The sequence below is a fragment of the Triticum aestivum genome, chromosome 1B, assembly GCF_018294505.1.
Source record: "Triticum aestivum cultivar Chinese Spring chromosome 1B, IWGSC CS RefSeq v2.1, whole genome shotgun sequence".
Classification (NCBI taxonomy): domain Eukaryota; kingdom Viridiplantae; phylum Streptophyta; class Magnoliopsida; order Poales; family Poaceae; genus Triticum; species Triticum aestivum.
The window spans coordinates 113,051,787-113,069,475 of record NC_057795.1 but is presented as its reverse complement, the minus strand read 5'-3'; positions in this window follow the sequence as shown (position 1 = coordinate 113,069,475).

Below are 17,689 nucleotides of genomic sequence, written 5' to 3'. Positions count from 1 at the left end.
TTGTCATCTAAACAGAAAGTTGCCATGCTTCACAATAAAAATTGTCGTCCTTAAACTTGTCATAAAAAAACGCCAGGGCGGAATTGCTCTGTGCCACATGTGTCGCACTTATTAGGGTCCAACATTTATGAGTTGATATCTGTCTGCATCACGAGTGCATGGTTCGTGCAATGGTCGCGACATAGGGCCTATATTTGTTTCCATCTTGTTTTTTTCTCTTCACTTTTTCTCGGGCATCTCCAATGCTGACCTGCAAAACAAACACTGCATCCGTCCGCGGATAGGGGGGCCAGTCCGGGGACACGGGTACGAGATCCGCCCATCCAAAGCTATCGGCATACCTCTGACCCAAAAATTTTCTTGAAAAGTACGCACGCTCAAATAGCCACATATATAGTCTAGAGTAGTTCAAATGTTCAAATACAATAGTAGTTCTACTAAAAATTTAGAGATGAAAACTCCAAGTTCTTTTAAGCCAAGGCAACTTTTGAATAGAGATAAAACCACATTTCTATTATGCAAGATGAGTCTGGAAATGAGTTTACTAAAAACCAAGCCAAAGCCAATTTTATCAAAGAAGCCTTCAAAGAGAGCTTCGGATAAACTAAAGCAACTAGCAACCTGCTAAATCTGCACTCAGTGCTTCACAAAAGAGATAACTTGCAGAGTTTAGAGCCCCCCTTCGCTAAAGAGGAATGCAGTGATCTGGGAGATCCCCACTGACAAGGCTCTTAGACCCGATGGCTTTAATGGAGCTTTCATCAAAGCTCGCTGGAACATTATTTCAAAGGATTTTTACAAGCTCATTGAAGACTTCCACCAGGGAAAATGCCATCTGGGTAGCATCAATGCCTCTTTCATCACACTCATTCTAAAGGAAGACACCCCTCTGAATGCAAATGACTTCGGGACCATATCCCTCTTAAATTGATCTATTGAAATCATTAGTAAGCTGCTAGCAAACAGACTTCAGAAAGTTATCCTGCAGCTAGTACACCCTAATCAATATGGCTTCATCAAGAGCAGAACAATTCATGATTGCCTAGCTCGGGTCTTTGAGTATTTGCATCAATGCCACATGTCAATGAAGCAAATTCTAATCCAATAGCTAGAATTTGAGAAGGCCTTTGATCCACTATTCTAGTGATTCTGAAAGCAAGAGGTTTTGGAGAAATATGGCTAATGTGGATGGAAAAGATTTTCAACTCTGGGACATCTTCTATTATGCTCAATGGGGTACCTAGAAAGGTTTTTCACTACAAGAGGGGGTCAAACAGGGGGACCCCGTAACCCTCCTCTGTTTGTCTTAGCTGCTGATCTCCTACAGTCTATCCTAAATGCAGATATGACTAATCACCTCACTCAGCCACCTCTACATAAATCCTCATGCTCTGACTTCCCAGTGATCCAGTATGCAGAGGTTAAGCAACATGGACCATTCATGCAATGAAGCGGAAAAAACTTGTTGAACCGGGAGGTCCACGGTTATTGCCACGGAAAGAATAAAAATCATTTCGCCCTCCTGAATCATCTTAACTTAAGTTGGATCCCTTTTCACTGCCACCACTATCATCGCATGCTGCTGGCTAGTGCATGTTGGCCGCACCACACAACTGATGGAGCAGGAAGAATTAAGTGTAGAACTTCGAGAACGACAACTTGATGTTTGGCAATTGCATATGATTTAGTTGTAGCCTTTTCCTAAATGGCACACAGGAAATGTTCTTTGCCTCTCGTAATGCTGTACCAGAATGTGCATGTGATTTAATTGTTGTTCAAAGCAAAATTGACATGGAAGTGTAACTATTGCAAGGGGTTGTCACTTGAAATCAAAGTACACAAGAAAAGTATTAAAGAACGAGAGAGTAATGGAAAGTGATGAAATCTACAATAGGGCTAAAACGTTCTTAGGCAGGCTGGATTCACCACTAGTATGTATACTACTTAAACATATAAATGCATAGTTATAGGTTAAGATAACTAATCCATTTTGTATGTTTTTATTAGTGGATGGAGCCAGGTACAAACATGTGCATACATGCGTAGCTCCGTATTACACACGCCACCACCGTCCGCGTAGAAGAGATGACAAATTTGAAGCGTTCTTTGTGGTTCATCATGAAATTCGAGATGTGGATACTCATGAAGATCTTGAACAATATCTCACCGAGGAGTGATGGATGTGGAATGGGCAACAACGCCACTAGTTCTAACTCTATGTGTCATGTCATTTGTGGTGATCTTAATTTGTGTCATGTTTGAATAATTGTGTTGAATTTGAGGTTGCGGAATGATGAACTCGTAATAATTAAGTACTATTTTTGTTTAATTTGAAACGAGTTTGATATTATTTTCTAAAATTTCATATGCTCAAATTTGTGTGGTAGAGGAAGAATGCCAAATTTTTAGGGCATCAAGAAAAGAAGAAAAAAACTATATTATGGTGCCCAAATACCTTCTCTTTCCTCACCTAAAATTATTTTTGGGGCACCAAACTTCTTGTCATATTTTGGAAATGCTCTCACTTGTAGTGAAAGCTTGTGTTTGATATAAAATGTTTTAGGCACCACATACCTATAAGGCATCTGTTGGAGCTGATTTTCTTCAAAAGAACCCAAATGATAATTTTTCGGGGACGACAACTATTATTGTGCATCTGTTGGAGATGTTGTAAAATAGAACACATGTACATATCCTTAGTTATCAAAGTTACTATGTTTGAGTGAGACCACGTGTTAGCGTCCAATTCTTTTTGTAAAGGGAATATATGAATATCGAGAAGATATCAATTAAACCCACCCTCTACAGCAATATAACTCGAGCATTACTCAAGAGATTGAGGATTCACACAAGTAAATAACTATAAAAAAATCAACCAACTGAACGACTGTGGCAAACAACAACAACAACCTTGAAGGATGGTAACCCCAGGTTACATGATAGGTACTTCAACAACGACGCCTCAAAAAAGGAAACGATGCATGAGCAACGTTGTCACTAGACCAAAGCACTGAGGCAAGATGATGGGTGTTCGTCATGGAATAAGTCTGGGTAAACTCCATGCAATGCCTTTAACATGGGAACATCTCGTGAATGACACAGTTGTTAGGTTTAACCAAAGAAGGTCGTACCTAGAGTTTTCACACCTGGACATTGAGCCCACTTAAAATTATGTAATGTTAAAGAATGCGGGCTATAAGAGCTGCCACGTTAAATTTGTTCCTAGTTGGAGGAGAGAGCAGAGGAGAGAGAAGAGAAGCGGGTTACAAGCTTACAGCCGGCTTGTAACACAAGCCCCAACAACGCTTGTGAGAGAAAGATGTGTACCATGCACTAATGGTAGTGCATATTAGTATGACTAACTATTGTATGAGTGTGATATTAGATTGACTATAATGACATGACAACCCCATATAGCCTGCTCTTGGCTATATCATTAACCATGCTCTCATAATCACCTCAATTCTTTTAGTCGGGTCTTGAGTTTGATACCTCACAATGTTTCTTATTCTATTGCCTACACTACCGGGTTGCCAGGTCCCAATGGAGTCGGGCCAGCTGATAGGTTCGATGGGCTCAGGCCCAGGCAGCTATCGAAGGTGTAGTGGCATACAAACCAAACATATGATTGAGGTAGAAGTGGAAGGACGGAGGCGTAAAATATTTAGTACTACCTTGCATGGAAAAAAAATCTCAAAAATAGTTATATGGGTGAACGGACCAGAAATCCAGAGAAACACACCATCTTTTATAATAATAATAATTATTAGGTATAGAAATTATGTGTTTAGTATACCCAAGGGGATCTGCAAAGAAATCATGGATGTTATCCCTCATGGTGGAGTGATGATGAAAAACATAGGAAGATGTAGTGGATGGCATGGTGGATGCTTTGTATTCCGAAGAGTGAAGGAGGTATGGGATTCCATGACCTCTACTCTTTCAACTTAGTTTTATTCGTGAAACAGAGTTGGCGACTCATAACTGACCCGGATTCTTTGCTGGCAAGGGTATTAAAAGCTAAATATTATCCCAACGGGAGCTTACTTGATGCCACATCGAAGAATGGGGCATCCTTACTTGGCAAAGTATTTTGAAGGGATTATAAACTTTTAAAAAGGGATATATTTGGAGAATAGGAACCGGAGAGGAGGTCAATATCCGGAATGGCCGGTGGATACCCGCTAGTACAAATTTTGAAGGTGATCACGCAAAAGGGGCAAACATTTTTCTCCAAGGTGGGTGTATTAATTGACCCTTCAACTAGCACACGGGATGAGACACTACTAGAAGCTTTTTTTTACCATGTAGATGTCCGAAGGATATTGCAAATTCCTAATCACTATCAAGCTTTTGATGGCTTCGTTGCATGGCGGCCAAATAGAACTGGAGGTTTTTCCGGTTAGAACAATGTATCACTTGGAGTGGTTACACACTTTCAGGGCACACGCAACTGAGATGGAGAGACTGGGAGGGTTCACTCCCTAGCAGTATGGACTACTCTATGGAAACTTCCGGTTCCACATAAAATTCAAATTTTTTATTGGAGGATTCTACGAGGAATAGTGCCTCTTGCAGCTATCCCGGCAAATAGACATGTTGGCTCCATTGACGCTTGTCCTATTTGTCACCAAGGGGCAGAAGTCATACAACATCTTCTGTTTCGATGCATGCACGCAAGGGAGCTGTGAGAGCGACTGAGTATGCTGGAGTTCGTTGACCATTCATTACATGTAGACAGATTAGGCTGGCCATATTTAAGTATATGTTTTCACTATCGGATATAACCACCTAAAGGTACATCCAAACATCAATTTTAAACAAGCTCTGGTTGTAGGAAGTTGGTACCTATGGTGGATCCAATAGAGAATCACGCATAACGAATCAGTGCCACCAACCTGGAGATGGCCGATGTCGATCCTATCTATAGAAAGGAACTTTTAGATGGCTTCCTCATATATTACAGCAGTGCTTGAAACAAGATGGAACAAACCTAACCCAAGATACACTAAGCTAAACGTCAATGCAGCATTCCCCGCAGATGAGGGGCTAGGTGCGACAACGGCCGTGCTCCGTGTAGGTTTATCCCATATTCAGCTGATGCTATTACCACTGAAGTGATGGCTAGAGAGACGGGTTGGCATTTGCAAATTCTCTTGGTTTTAACCGGATCGAGGCGGAATCAGATTCACTCAAAGTCATTAACTTGGATATAGTAGGTACTATGATCGGGAAGGTCACTTTCAAACGTTGTCTTCGCTCTTGTAGTCGAGTGGCTTATGTGCTAGCAAACCATAACTATAGTAATAAGTCTTTTTTTAGTTGGTTAAACGAGCCCCCTGACATTGTTGTCGGTAAGCTCATAGACGATGTAACCATGCTTTAATTTAATATAAAGCTAGCCATCATGGCCTTCCTACAAAATGAAAAAAAAAAGATAAACTATGTGGTATAGTGGACACGTGGAGAGCGTTAAAATCATATGGGTAATAGGTACGTAGCAGTTAAAGTTTCGTTTTACGCGTAGGCGTAGACGTATGGTCGTGAGAGTTTCACGCTCTGCTGCACGCCATTCGTCTCGCATTTCACACTCACTAGTCACTTTGCTTTCAGTTCAGGTATACCATGGCATCGGTTCGTTTCTTGCACCGGAATAGAGGTGTGCTTTGAGATTTACACCTTGAGGAATAGACCTTGGCCGCGCGTTTCACACTTTGCTTTCAGTTGAGACGATCAGCTGCGTGCATGCGGCCATGGCCACCAAAGCAAGCAAGCACGTACTACTCGCTACTCTCCTACTACTACTACCTAGTAGAAGTAGCTAGCTGTGGGCGGCCATTAAAGGATGCACCGCCGACGGAGACGTAAGGGTGGCCGCGTCGTACCTCGCCTGGCCTTTTGCCATTCTTGCGTCGATGCTGGGCTCGACGGTGCGCGTCCCTGGTGGATGCTTTTGCCGGAAACGGAAACCAGCCGAGCCATCACTAGGCACTAGCGTGAGGTACGTGTCGACCGAGAGAGAGACGAGCAGCTGGACGCTGCGGAGTCGATTGACCAGAGCGACGCCACGGGCTTGCCTTCGCTGCCACTGACACGGCCGGCCCACCGGCTGCTGCTGCTATGACCGGCCGGACCTCACGCTCTTCTCCATCTTGGATTCTTGGTTTGTGGTGAAAGGTGGCACCATAGTTTTCTTTGAACCACTCAGCAAATGCTGGCCTTCTTTCTATTTGTATGCTGGGAGGATATGTACAGAGAGATGACCAAAGTGACAACTGACAAGGAGGAAAGTAAGGAAAGTGGAGAGAGAAAAATGAGCCAAGGCATTTGGCGCCAGCCTCCAATCTTCAAGCGCTCGCCAGAATGCTTTTAATGCTTTTGACTTGAGTCATTGCACGCATCAACCGCCGAGATTCAGATAGCCTCCAATTTTTCCTCCATTGCCCATCCATCCGGGGTGAGCACCGAGCAGCCCGGCCATCTAAATTGACACGACCGCCAATTTTGCTTGCAGTACTTTTCCTTCTCTGTTAGCAACTCTATCTTACCCGCAAAAAAGAAAAGCAATTCTATCTTGTGTTTTTTTTTTCCTTTTGAAGCAGACAAAATATTTAAAAAATGTCAAACAGTTCCAAAAAGACAAAACATACATATGCCTAGGTACTTTTGTGTGTTTGAGAACTTCGTGAAAACATATGAGTTTTGTGTCTTGTGTTAAAAAAAATTACATGTGTAATATTTATAGTTATTCCATTTTTATTTTCTAATTCAAAGAAGGTAAGAGTTTTATTTTGTATTTTTCTTATACGAATTTACTGTTCAAACGTGAGCATACATGAGGTTTTTTCTTATGTATGTATGTATGTATGCAGCACTACGCAGAAGGGGTTGTTTTTCCGATATTTCTTTTTAGATGATGGATGGCTACCGGAGCCTCTCCATGCATTCGAAGTTGCACACCAAATTCGTTGCAAAACTGTTACAAGTAAAATCCAGAGGCTGAAATTAAGGTGGCATGGCACCGAAAGATTATCCACTATAAGTTCCAAACGTACTTCTTTGTCGCCCAAATTGACACATTCGAAATAAATACTCCCTTCGTCCCATAATGTAAGATGTTTTTTGACAATGGTGTAGTGTCAAAAAACGTCTTACATTATGAGACGGAGGGAGTAACTCTTTGAAGCTCCAAATTAACACCATATAGGTCTACTAACCATGATGTGGTTGCAATATAGACACTGCCACAACAAACTTTTATATGAGTATAAGGATTATACATTTTTTTCCGGGAAAAAATTCACGAGGAGCCTTATCCATTTGTTCAGAAAAATAAATTGTCACAATTGCAATATGTATAGGGCGTGTTTGGAGGCATACACTCAGATATGGAATTCTCGATATGATTAGTATTTAATCAATTTTTGGCATTCAAGATCATTCATTTATCAAACGACGTTATCCATCTGTCACAATGACACGATGTGAAGGCATGTTATGTCTGATCAAGCCAAATTCCAGTGCATGACCTTTTTTTTTACTGGAAAATGTACAAACTCAAAAGAAAAACAATGGCATAAATACTCGCCACACTTATACAGCTCCTCCCAGTGAACATAACCTGTAACAGTTGATACTCTCAAGAATTGCAGCAGTACTACAGATTAACTCACACACATATCCAATAGCAAACCAAATATATCCAAGCATAAAAACGCATACCCAATACCAAGCGCATAGTTCCACAACTAGCAATCCAAATAGTACTGTAGCTGCCGGCAGCAACTTAATGAATTGTCTAGTTTTGCCGAAGAAAAACTTAATTGTCCAGTAGAAACACAACTTAATTAGCATTACTACCAAGCTTTGCAGGATGCAGCTCCATGCCAGGCTTTGCTTCACGCCATCATTGTCGCCGACGATGTCAGTCGTCAAACCTCCGGTAGTGTTCTTGGGTTCTGGCGGTGGTTTTTGCACACGAGGTAGACCACGGGCTGCGCCACCAGCGTCCCCGTCATGACCACGCACAATATTGCTGCCATCGCAGCCACCGTGTTAGAGTTGTGTCGAATATAGTGTACAAGGTAGGTTACAGTTGGACTTGTAGTTGTATCGTGTTTACATAGGATGTGTCGTGTCCTAGTAGGACACTTGTATCCTAGGCCTCTCTTATATAGCGGGGGTAGACACACGATGTAACCTATGCCAACATAATAGCACAGGCGCGCAAGGGGGAGCCGGCGGCGTGTGCCGGCGCCCAGGTGCCCGGTGTGCGGTATTGTGACGGTGTCACGGGAAGGAGCGCCCGTAGTCAGGCCCCGGGGATGTAGCCATATCGGTGAACCTCGTTAACAAATCTCGGTGTCGTGCTCGTGTGATTGTTTGGTCCTCGGATGATCGACGAAGTGCCTCGGCTTTATTCTAACAAGTGGTATCATGAGCTAGGTTGTTCGTAGGTTGCTGGATCGTTGATCTAGAGGAGGAAGACCATCGACACAAATCTGTCGGAAGCGATCCTAATACGGGACGAAGTTCGTCGGCGAGTTATGATCAGAAATAGATGTGATCGAGTTGAAATCTTCGTGAAGTGATCGGAAGCATCGATGATGGCATCGGTCGCAGGTGCAGAAGCGTACTGGTCAGCGGTGTCCATCGACTCTGCGTTGAGGCGTGATTAGGTGCAAGAGTCGTCGGATCGGGAGCGCCCAGTCGGCGAGATCGGATTGTGGCGGCTACACGCAGAATCACAGCAGGAGTCGTATGGCGATCGGACTGAGCTTACGCGGTGGAGCCTGAAGCTAGTCGAAGAGGCCAAAGGCTGGCGGGCAGATGTGCACGTGTTGCAGGGGACCGCTGAGACGTGCCCGTTGTACAGGACCGAAGGAAAGCTAGATGTGAGATTTGTTTTGTGGAAAAGAAAAGGACGTTGTTCCGCTGCAGTCAAGGGTGTTGCTTTGGTGTTTGTCTTGTCACCGGAGCATTGACTTGATGGCTACCAAATTGGATTGATAAGTACTTGTGCAAAGGAAGAAAATAATAGTTCGGGATAGCTAACGTGGTTTGCTACAGGCAAATAAGAAGGCTCCGGGTGCTATTACTTTGGAGTTCTTTGCTTTGTACGTGGATCGTGTATGGTACGGATGCAGCGACGGCGTTGTTTGGCATGATGGCCCAACAAAAATCAGGACAGATGACGTGCGCACAAGGATCGTGGAGTCTGAAGCATGTCGTGCAGTCGGATATGTTCGGCTGGGTTGGACTTGTCAGTCTGACGGATCGACGCGAGTCGGTTGGTACAGAAGACGGTGGTGGAATCGGCGACGATGACATAGGTGTGTGATGCTGATGGTGACCGACTTCTGGGCGTGGAAACACGTGACGCAGGCCCCGAGGGCCTGTGTGGCTTCGACAAGACTGGCGCGGGATTGATTCAAGGTGGTGTATACACGGAGCTTGAAGTCGATGAGGCGCGTGGGTGGACTAATCATCTACCATGGAGTCATGCTGAAGGTGGAGCTGGATTGAGGGGCTACGGTGTAAGGATCCAGAGAATCAAAGCCTATTCAGTAATGGGAAATAAAGCGAGTGACACGTAATTTGGACCGGAGCCCGGTTGTCTGATGGCAGCATAAAACTCGTCATCAGTCGGTGATGATCAGTGGTACTCTGCAGTGGGGGCTGAGTGGTGTGGATTCGCGACCCTTGAGACTCGACCGGGACAGCGGAGGCTCGACGCGGTAATAGCGACGAGATGTGCGGTACGCATGGGACATGGAGACGGGCCAGGGCTCTGGTGGTCATACATGTGGTGAGACAACTGCGAATTTGACTCGGGATGACTACAAGCAATGGTGAATTTCCTTCAAGTTTCAGACAGGCGGTCAAGAAATGAGCGGTGATGTTGAGTTCAGGTAACTCTTATGTGTGACACCCAATATGTGAGTTGTTCACTTTCACGCAGGTCAGCGATCGGTATGTGATGGCGTTGGACTGATACTCTGAAAGTTGGGAGCACAAACTAGAGTAACAAGGAACTTAATTTTGCTCGAGTGTTGATCGTGGTCAAGAAAAGAAGGGACTACAAGTTGCAGGTAGAGTCACATGGAGTCTTTGGAGTAGCAGCGGTGCTCATGGGATAAACTCAAGTCCAATGTACATGAAAGTTTGCCGCATGGACAAACTCAAGGTGGTGGAGAATATTCGCCAAGGTGGAGTTTGTTAGAGTTGTGTCGAATATAGTGTACAAGGTAGGTTACAGTTGGACTTGTAATTGTATCGTGTTTACATAGGATGTGTCGTGTCCTAGTAGGACACCTGTATCCTAGGCCTCTCTTATATAGCGGGGGTAGACACACGATGTAACCTATACCAACATAATAGCACAGGCGCACAAGGGGGAGCCGGCGGCGTGTGCCGGCGCCCAGGTGCTCGGTGTGCGGTATTGTGACGGTGTCACGGGGAGGAGCGCCCGTAGTCAGGCTCCGGGGATGTAGCCATATCGGTGAACCTCGTTAACAAATCTCGGTGTCGTGCTCGTGTGATTGCTTTGTCCTCGGATGATTGACAAAGTGCCTCGGATTTATTCTAACAAGTGGTATCATGAGCTAGGTTGTTCGTAGGTTGCTGGATCGTTGATCTAGAGGAGGAAGACCATCGACACAAATCTGTCGGAAGCGATCCTAATACGGGACGAAGTTCGACGGCGAGTTATGATCAGAAACAGATGTGATCGAGTTGAAATCTTCATGAAGTGATCGGAAGCATCGATGATGGCATCGGTCGCAGGTGCATAAGCGTACTAGTCAGCGGTGTCCATCGACTCTGCATTGAGGCGTGATTATGTGCAAGAGTCGTCAGATCGGGAGCGCCCAGTCGGCGAGATCGGATTGTGGCGGCTACACGCGGAATCACAGCAGGAGTCGTATGGCGATCGGACTGAGCTTACGTGGTGGAGCCTGAAGCTAGTCGAAGAGGCCAAAGGCTGGCGGGCAGATGTGCACGTGTTGCAGGGGACCGCTGAGACGTGCCCGTTGTACAGGACCGAAGGAAAGCTAGATGTGAGATTTGTTTTGTGGAAAAGAAAAGGACGTTGTTCCGCTGCAGTCAAGGGTGTTGCTTTGGTGTTTGTCTTGGCACCAGAGCATTGACTTGATGGCTACCAAATTGGATTGATAAGTACTTGTGCAAAGGAAGAAAATAATAGTTCGGGATAGGTAACGTGGTTTGCTACAGGCAAATAAGAAGGCTCCGGGTGCTATTACTTTGGAGTTCTTTGCTTTGTACGTGGATCGTGTATGGTACGGATGCAGCGACGACATTGTTTGGCATGATGGCCCAACAGAAATCAGGACAGATGACGTGCGCACAAGGATCGTGGAGTCTGAAGCATGTCGTGCAGTCGGATATGTTCGGCTGGGTTGGACTTGTCAGTCTGACGGATCAACGCGAGTCGGTTGGTACAGAAGACGGTGGTGGAATCGGCGACGACGACATAGGTGCGCGATGCTGATGGTGACCGACTTCTGGGCGTGGAAACACGTGACGCAGGCCACAAGGGCCTGTGTGGCTTCGACAAGACTGGCGCGGGATTGATTCAAGGTGGTGTATACACGGAGCTTGAAGTCGATGAGGTGCGTGGGTGGACTGATCATCTACCATGAAGTCATGCTGAAGGTGGAGCTGGATTGAGGGGCTACGGTGTAAGGATCCAGAGAATCGAAGCCTATTCAGCAATGGGAAATAAAGCGAGTGACACGTAATTCGGACCGGAGCCCAGTTGTCTGATGGAAGCGTAAAACTCATCATCGGTCGGTGATGATCGGTGGTACTCTGCAGTGGGGCTGAGTGCTGTGGGTTCGCGACCCTTGAGACTCGACCGGGACAGCGGAGGCTCGACGCGGTAATAGCGACGAGACGTGCGGTACGCACGGGACATGGAGACGGGCCAGGGCTCTGATGGTCATACATGTGGTGAGACAACTGCGAATTTGACTCGGGATGACTACAAGCAATGGTGAATTTCCTTCATGTTTCAGACAGGCGGTCAAGAAAGGAGCGATGATGTTGAGTTCAGGTAACTCTTATGTGTGACACCCAATATGTGAGTTGTTCACTTTCACGCAGGTCAGCGATCGGTGTGTGATGGCGTTGGACTGATACTCTGAAAGTTGGGAGCACAAACTAGAGTAACAAGGAACTTAATTTTGCTCGAGTGTTGACCGTGGTCAAGAAAAGAAGGGACTACAAATTGCAGGTAGAGTCACATGGAGTCTTTCGAGTAGCAACGGTGCTCATGGGATAAACTCAAGTCCAATGTATATGAAAGTTTGCCGCATGGACGAACTCAAGGTGGTGGAGAATATTCGCCAAGGTGGAGTTTGTTAGAGTTGTGTCGAATATAGTGTACAAGGTAGGTTACAGTTGGACTTGTAATTGTATCGTGTTTACATAGGATGTGTCGTGTCCAAGTAGGACACTTGTATTCTAGGCCTCTCTTATATAGCGGGGGTAGACACACGATGTAACCTATGCCAACATAATAGCACAGGCGCGCAAGGGGGAGCCGGCGGCGTGTGCCGGCGCCCAGGTGCCCGGTGTGCGGTATAGTGACGGTGTCACGAGGAGGAGCGCCCGTAGTCAGGCTCCGGGGATGTAGCCATATCGGTGAACCTCGTTAACAAATCTCAGTGTCGTGCTCGTGTGATTGCTTGGTCCTCGGATGATCGACGAAGTGCCTCGGATTTATTCTAACAAGTGGTATCATGAGCTAGGTTGTTCGTAAGTTGCTGGATCGTTGATCTAGAGGAGGAAGACCATCGACACAAATCTGTCGGAAGCGATCCTAATACGGGACGAAGTTCGTCGGCGAGTTATGATCAGAAACAGATGTGATCGAGTTGAAATATTCGTGAAGTGATCGGAAGCATCGATGATGGCATCGGTCGCAGGTGCAGAAGCGTACTAGTCAGCGGTGTCCATCGACTCTGCGTTGAGGCGTGATTAGGTGCAAGATTCGTCAGATCGGGAGCGCCCAGTCGTCGAGATTGGATTATGGCGGCTACATGCGGAATCACAGCAGGAGTCGTATGGCGATGGGACTGAGCTTACGCGGTGGAGCCTGAAGCTAGTCGAAGAGGCCAAAGGCTGGCGAGCAGATGTGCACGTGTTGCAGGGGACCGCTGAGACGTGCCCGTTGTACAGGACCGAAGGAAAGCTAGAAGTGAGATTTGTTTTGTGGAAAAGAAAAGGACGCTGTTCCGCTGCAGTCAAGGGTGTTGCTTTGGTGTTTGTCTTGTCACCGGAGCATTGACTTGATAGCAACCAAGTTGGATTGATAAGTACTTGTGCAAAGGAAGAAAATAATAGTTCGGGATAGCTAACGTGGTTTGCTACAGGCAAATAAGAAGGCTCCGGGTGCTATTACTTTGGAGTTCTTTGCTTTGTACGTGGATCGTGTATGGTACGGATGCAACAACGGCGTTGTTTGGCATGATGGCCCAACAGAAATCAGGACAGATGACGTGCGCACAAGGATCGTGGAGTCTGAAGCATATCATGCAGTCGGATATGTTCGGCTGGGTTGGACTTGTCAGTCTGACGGATCGACGCGAGTCGGTTGGTACAGAAGACGGTGGTGGAATCAGCGACGACGACATAGGTGCGTGATGCTGATGGTGACCGACTTCTGGGCGTGGAAACACGTGACGCAGGCCCCGAGGGCCTGTGTGGCTTCGACAAGACTGGCGCGGGATTGATTCAAGGTGGTGTATACACAGAGCTTGAAGTCGGTGAGGCGCGTGGGTGAACTGATCATCTACCATGGAGTCATGCTGAAGGTGGAGCTGGATTGAGGGGCTACGGTGTAAGGATCCAGAGAATCGAAGCCTATTCAGCAATGGGAAATAAAGCGAGTGACACGTAATTCAGACCGGAGCCCGGTTGTCTGATGGAAGCGTAAAACTCGTCATCGGTCGGTGATGATCGGTGGTACTCTGCAGTGGGGGCTGAGTGGTGTGGGTTCGCGACCCTTGAGACTCGACCGGGACAGCGGAGGCTCGACGCGGTAATAGCGGCGAGACGTGCGGTACGCACGGGACATGGAAACGGGCCAGGGCTCTGGTGGTCATACATGTGGTATGACAAGTGCGAATTTGACTCGGGATGACTACAAGCAATGGTGAATTTCCTTCACGTTTCAGACAGGCGGTCAAGAAAGGAGCGGTGATGTTTAGTTCAGGTAACTCTTATGTGTGACACCCAATATGTGAGTTGTTCACTTTCACGCAGGTCAGCGATCGGTGTGTGATGGCGTTGGACTGATACTCTGAAAGTTGGGAGCACAAACTCGAGTAACAAGGAACTTAATTTTGCTCGAGTGTTGACCGTGGTCAAGAAAAGAAGGGACTACAAGTTGCAGGTAGAGTCACATGGAGTTTTTGGAGTAGGAGCGGTGCTCATGGGATAAACTCAAGTCCAATGTACATGAAAGTTTGCCGCATGGACGAACTCAAGGTGGTGGAGAATATTCGCCAAGGTGGAGTTTGTTAGAGTTTTGTCGAATATAGTGTACAAGGTAGGTTACAGTTGGACTTGTAATTGTATCGTGTTTACATAGGATGTGTCGTGTCCTAGTAGGACACTTGTATCCTAGGCCTCTCTTATATAGCGGGGGTAGACACACAATGTAACCTATGCTAACATAATAGCACAGGCGCACGAGGGGGAGCCGGCGGCGTGTGCCGGCGCCCAGGTGCCCGGTGTGCGGTATTGTGACGGTGTCACGGGGAGGAGCGCCCGTAGTCAGGCTCCGGGGATGTAGCCATATCGGTGAACCTCGTTAACAAATCTCGGTGTCGTGCTCGTGTGATTTCTTGGTCCTCGGATGATCGACGAAGTGCCTCGGATTTATTCTAACAAGTGGTATCATGAGCTAGGTTGTTCGTAGGTTGCTGGATCGTTGATCTAGAGGAGGAAGACCATCGACACAAATCTGTCGGAAGCGATCCTAATACGGGACGAAGTTCGTCGGCGAGTTATGATCAGAAACAGATGTGATCGAGTTGAAATATTCGTGAAGTGATCGGAAGCATCGATGATGGCATCGGTCGCAGGTGCAGAAGCGTAATGGTCAGCGGTGTCCATCGACTCTGCGTTGAGGCGTGATTAGGTGCAAGAGTCGTCAGATTGGGAGCGCCCAGTCGGCGAGATCGGATTGTGGCGGCTACACGCGGAATCACAGCAGGAGTCGTATGGCGATCGGACTGAGCTTACGCGGTGGAGCCTAAAGCTAGTCGAAGAGGCCAAAGGCTGGCGGGCAGATGTGCACGTGTTGCAGGGGACCGCTGAGACATGCCCGTTGTACAGGACCGAAGGAAAGCTAGATGTGAGATTTGTTTTGTGGAAAAGAAAAGGACGCTGTTCCGCTGCAGTCAAGGGTGTTGCTTTGGTGTTTGTCTTGTCACCGGAGCATTGACTTGATAGCTACCAAATTGGATTGATAAGTACTTGTGCAAAGGAAGAAAATAATAGTTCGGGATAGCTAACGTGGTTTGCTACAAGCAAATAAGAAGGCTCCGGGTGCTATTACTTTGGAGTTCTTTGCTTTGTACGTGGATCGTGTATGGTACGGATGCAGCGACGGCGTTGTTTGGCATGATGGCCCAACAGAAATCAGGACAAATGACGTGCGCACAAGGATCGTGGAGTCTGAAGCATGTCATGCAGTCGGATATGTTCGGCTGGGTTGGACTTGTCAGTCTGACGGATCGACGCGAGTCGGTTGGTATAGAAGACGGTGGTGGAATCGGCGACGACGACATAGGTGCGTGATGCTGATGGTGACCGACTTCTGGGCGTGGAAACACGTGACGCAGGCCCCAAGGGCCTGTGTGGCTTCGACAAGACTGGCGCGGGATTGATTCAAGGTGGTGTATACACGGAGCTTGAAGTCGATGAGGCGCGTGGGTGGACTGATCATCTACCATGGAGTCATGCTGAAGGTGGAGCTGGATTGAGGGGCTACGGTGTAATGATCCAGAGAATCGAAGCCTATTCAGCAATGGGAAATAAAGCGAGTGACACGTAATTCGGACCGGAGCCCGGTTGTCTGATGGAAGCGTAAAACTCGTCATCGGTCGGTGATGATCGGTGGTACTCTGCAGTGGGGCTGAGTGGTGTGGGTTCGCGACCCTTGAGACTCGACCGGGACAGCGGAGGCTCGACGCGGTAATAGCGGCGAGACGTGCGGTACGCACGGGACATTGAGACTGGCCAGGGCTCTGGTGGTCATACATGTGGTGAGACAACTGCGAATTTGACTCGAGATGACTACAAGCAATGGTGAATTTCCTTCAAGTTTCAGACAGGCGGTCAAGAAAGGAGCGGTGATGTTGAGTTCAGGTAACTCTTATGTGTAACACCCAATATGTGAGTTGTTCACTTTCACGCAGGTCAGCGATCGGTGTGTGATGGCGTTGGACTGATACTCTGAAAGTTGGGAGCACAAACTAGAGTAACAAGGAACTTAATTTTGCTCGAGTGTTGACCGTGGTCAAAAAAAGAAGGGACTACAAGTTGCAGGTAGAGTCACATGGAGTCTTTGGAGTAGCAGCGGTGCTCATGGGATAAACTCAAGTCCAATGTACATGAAAGTTTGCCGCATGGACGAACTCAAGGTGGTGGAGAATATTCGCCAAGGTGAAGTTTGTTAGAGTTGTGTCGAATATAGTGTACAAGGTAGGTTACAGTTGGACTTGTAATTGTATCGTGTTTATATAGGATGTGCCGTGTCCTAGTAGGACACTTGTATCCTAGGCCTCTCTTATGTAGCGGGGATAGACACACGATGTAACCTATGCCAACATAATAGCACATGCGCGCAAGGGGGAGCCGGCGGCGTGTGCCGGCGCCCAGGTGCCCGGTGTGCGGTATTGTGACGGTGTCACGGGAAGGAGCGCCCGTAGTCAGGCTCCGGGGTTGTAGCCATATCGGTGAACCTCGTTAACAAATCTCAGTGCCGTGCTCGTGTGATTGCTTGGTCCTCGGATGATCGACGAAGTGCCTCGGATTTATTCTAACACACCGCAGCAAACTGGTCGAGCCCCATGCCGCCCATGGCGTCCTCCAGCGTCACCTGCGGGAAGGCCATCAGCACGGCTACGAAGCAGCCATCAAGCACAGAGAAGACGGTGGCCGCCGCCCAGAACTTTCCGGCGAGGAGCTCGCGGCTCCTGCACAAGGCGCCGAACCCGTGGGCGTTCTCGAGCAGCGACACCACGCAGGCCACGCGGAGCACCACGGCGAGGTACACCGCCCCGGCGATGCACGCGGCCCCGCCCAGCAGTCGCAGCGGCAGGACGATCTCACCAGGAGAATCGAGCAGGCGGAGCATCCGCCAGGCGGACCCGAGGACGGCGGTGTAACCTCCGAACGCGGGGACTGCCAGTAAGAAGGTGGCGCAGTGCCGGAGGCGCTGGTCGCGATTGATTCTGCGGCTACGGAGGCGTGGGATGGCCATGGGGCCCGCCCGGCCGGCGCCCTTGTTGCGGTAGAAGGAGGTGACTGAGAGCACGAACGCCATGTTGTACCCTTCCATGACGGCGAAATCGCAGAGGAAGTAGAAGAAGGCCGGGGAGAAGAAGAGATGGAGAAGTCTCGAAAGGTCGCCGGAGACGAGGCTGGACGCTGGAGA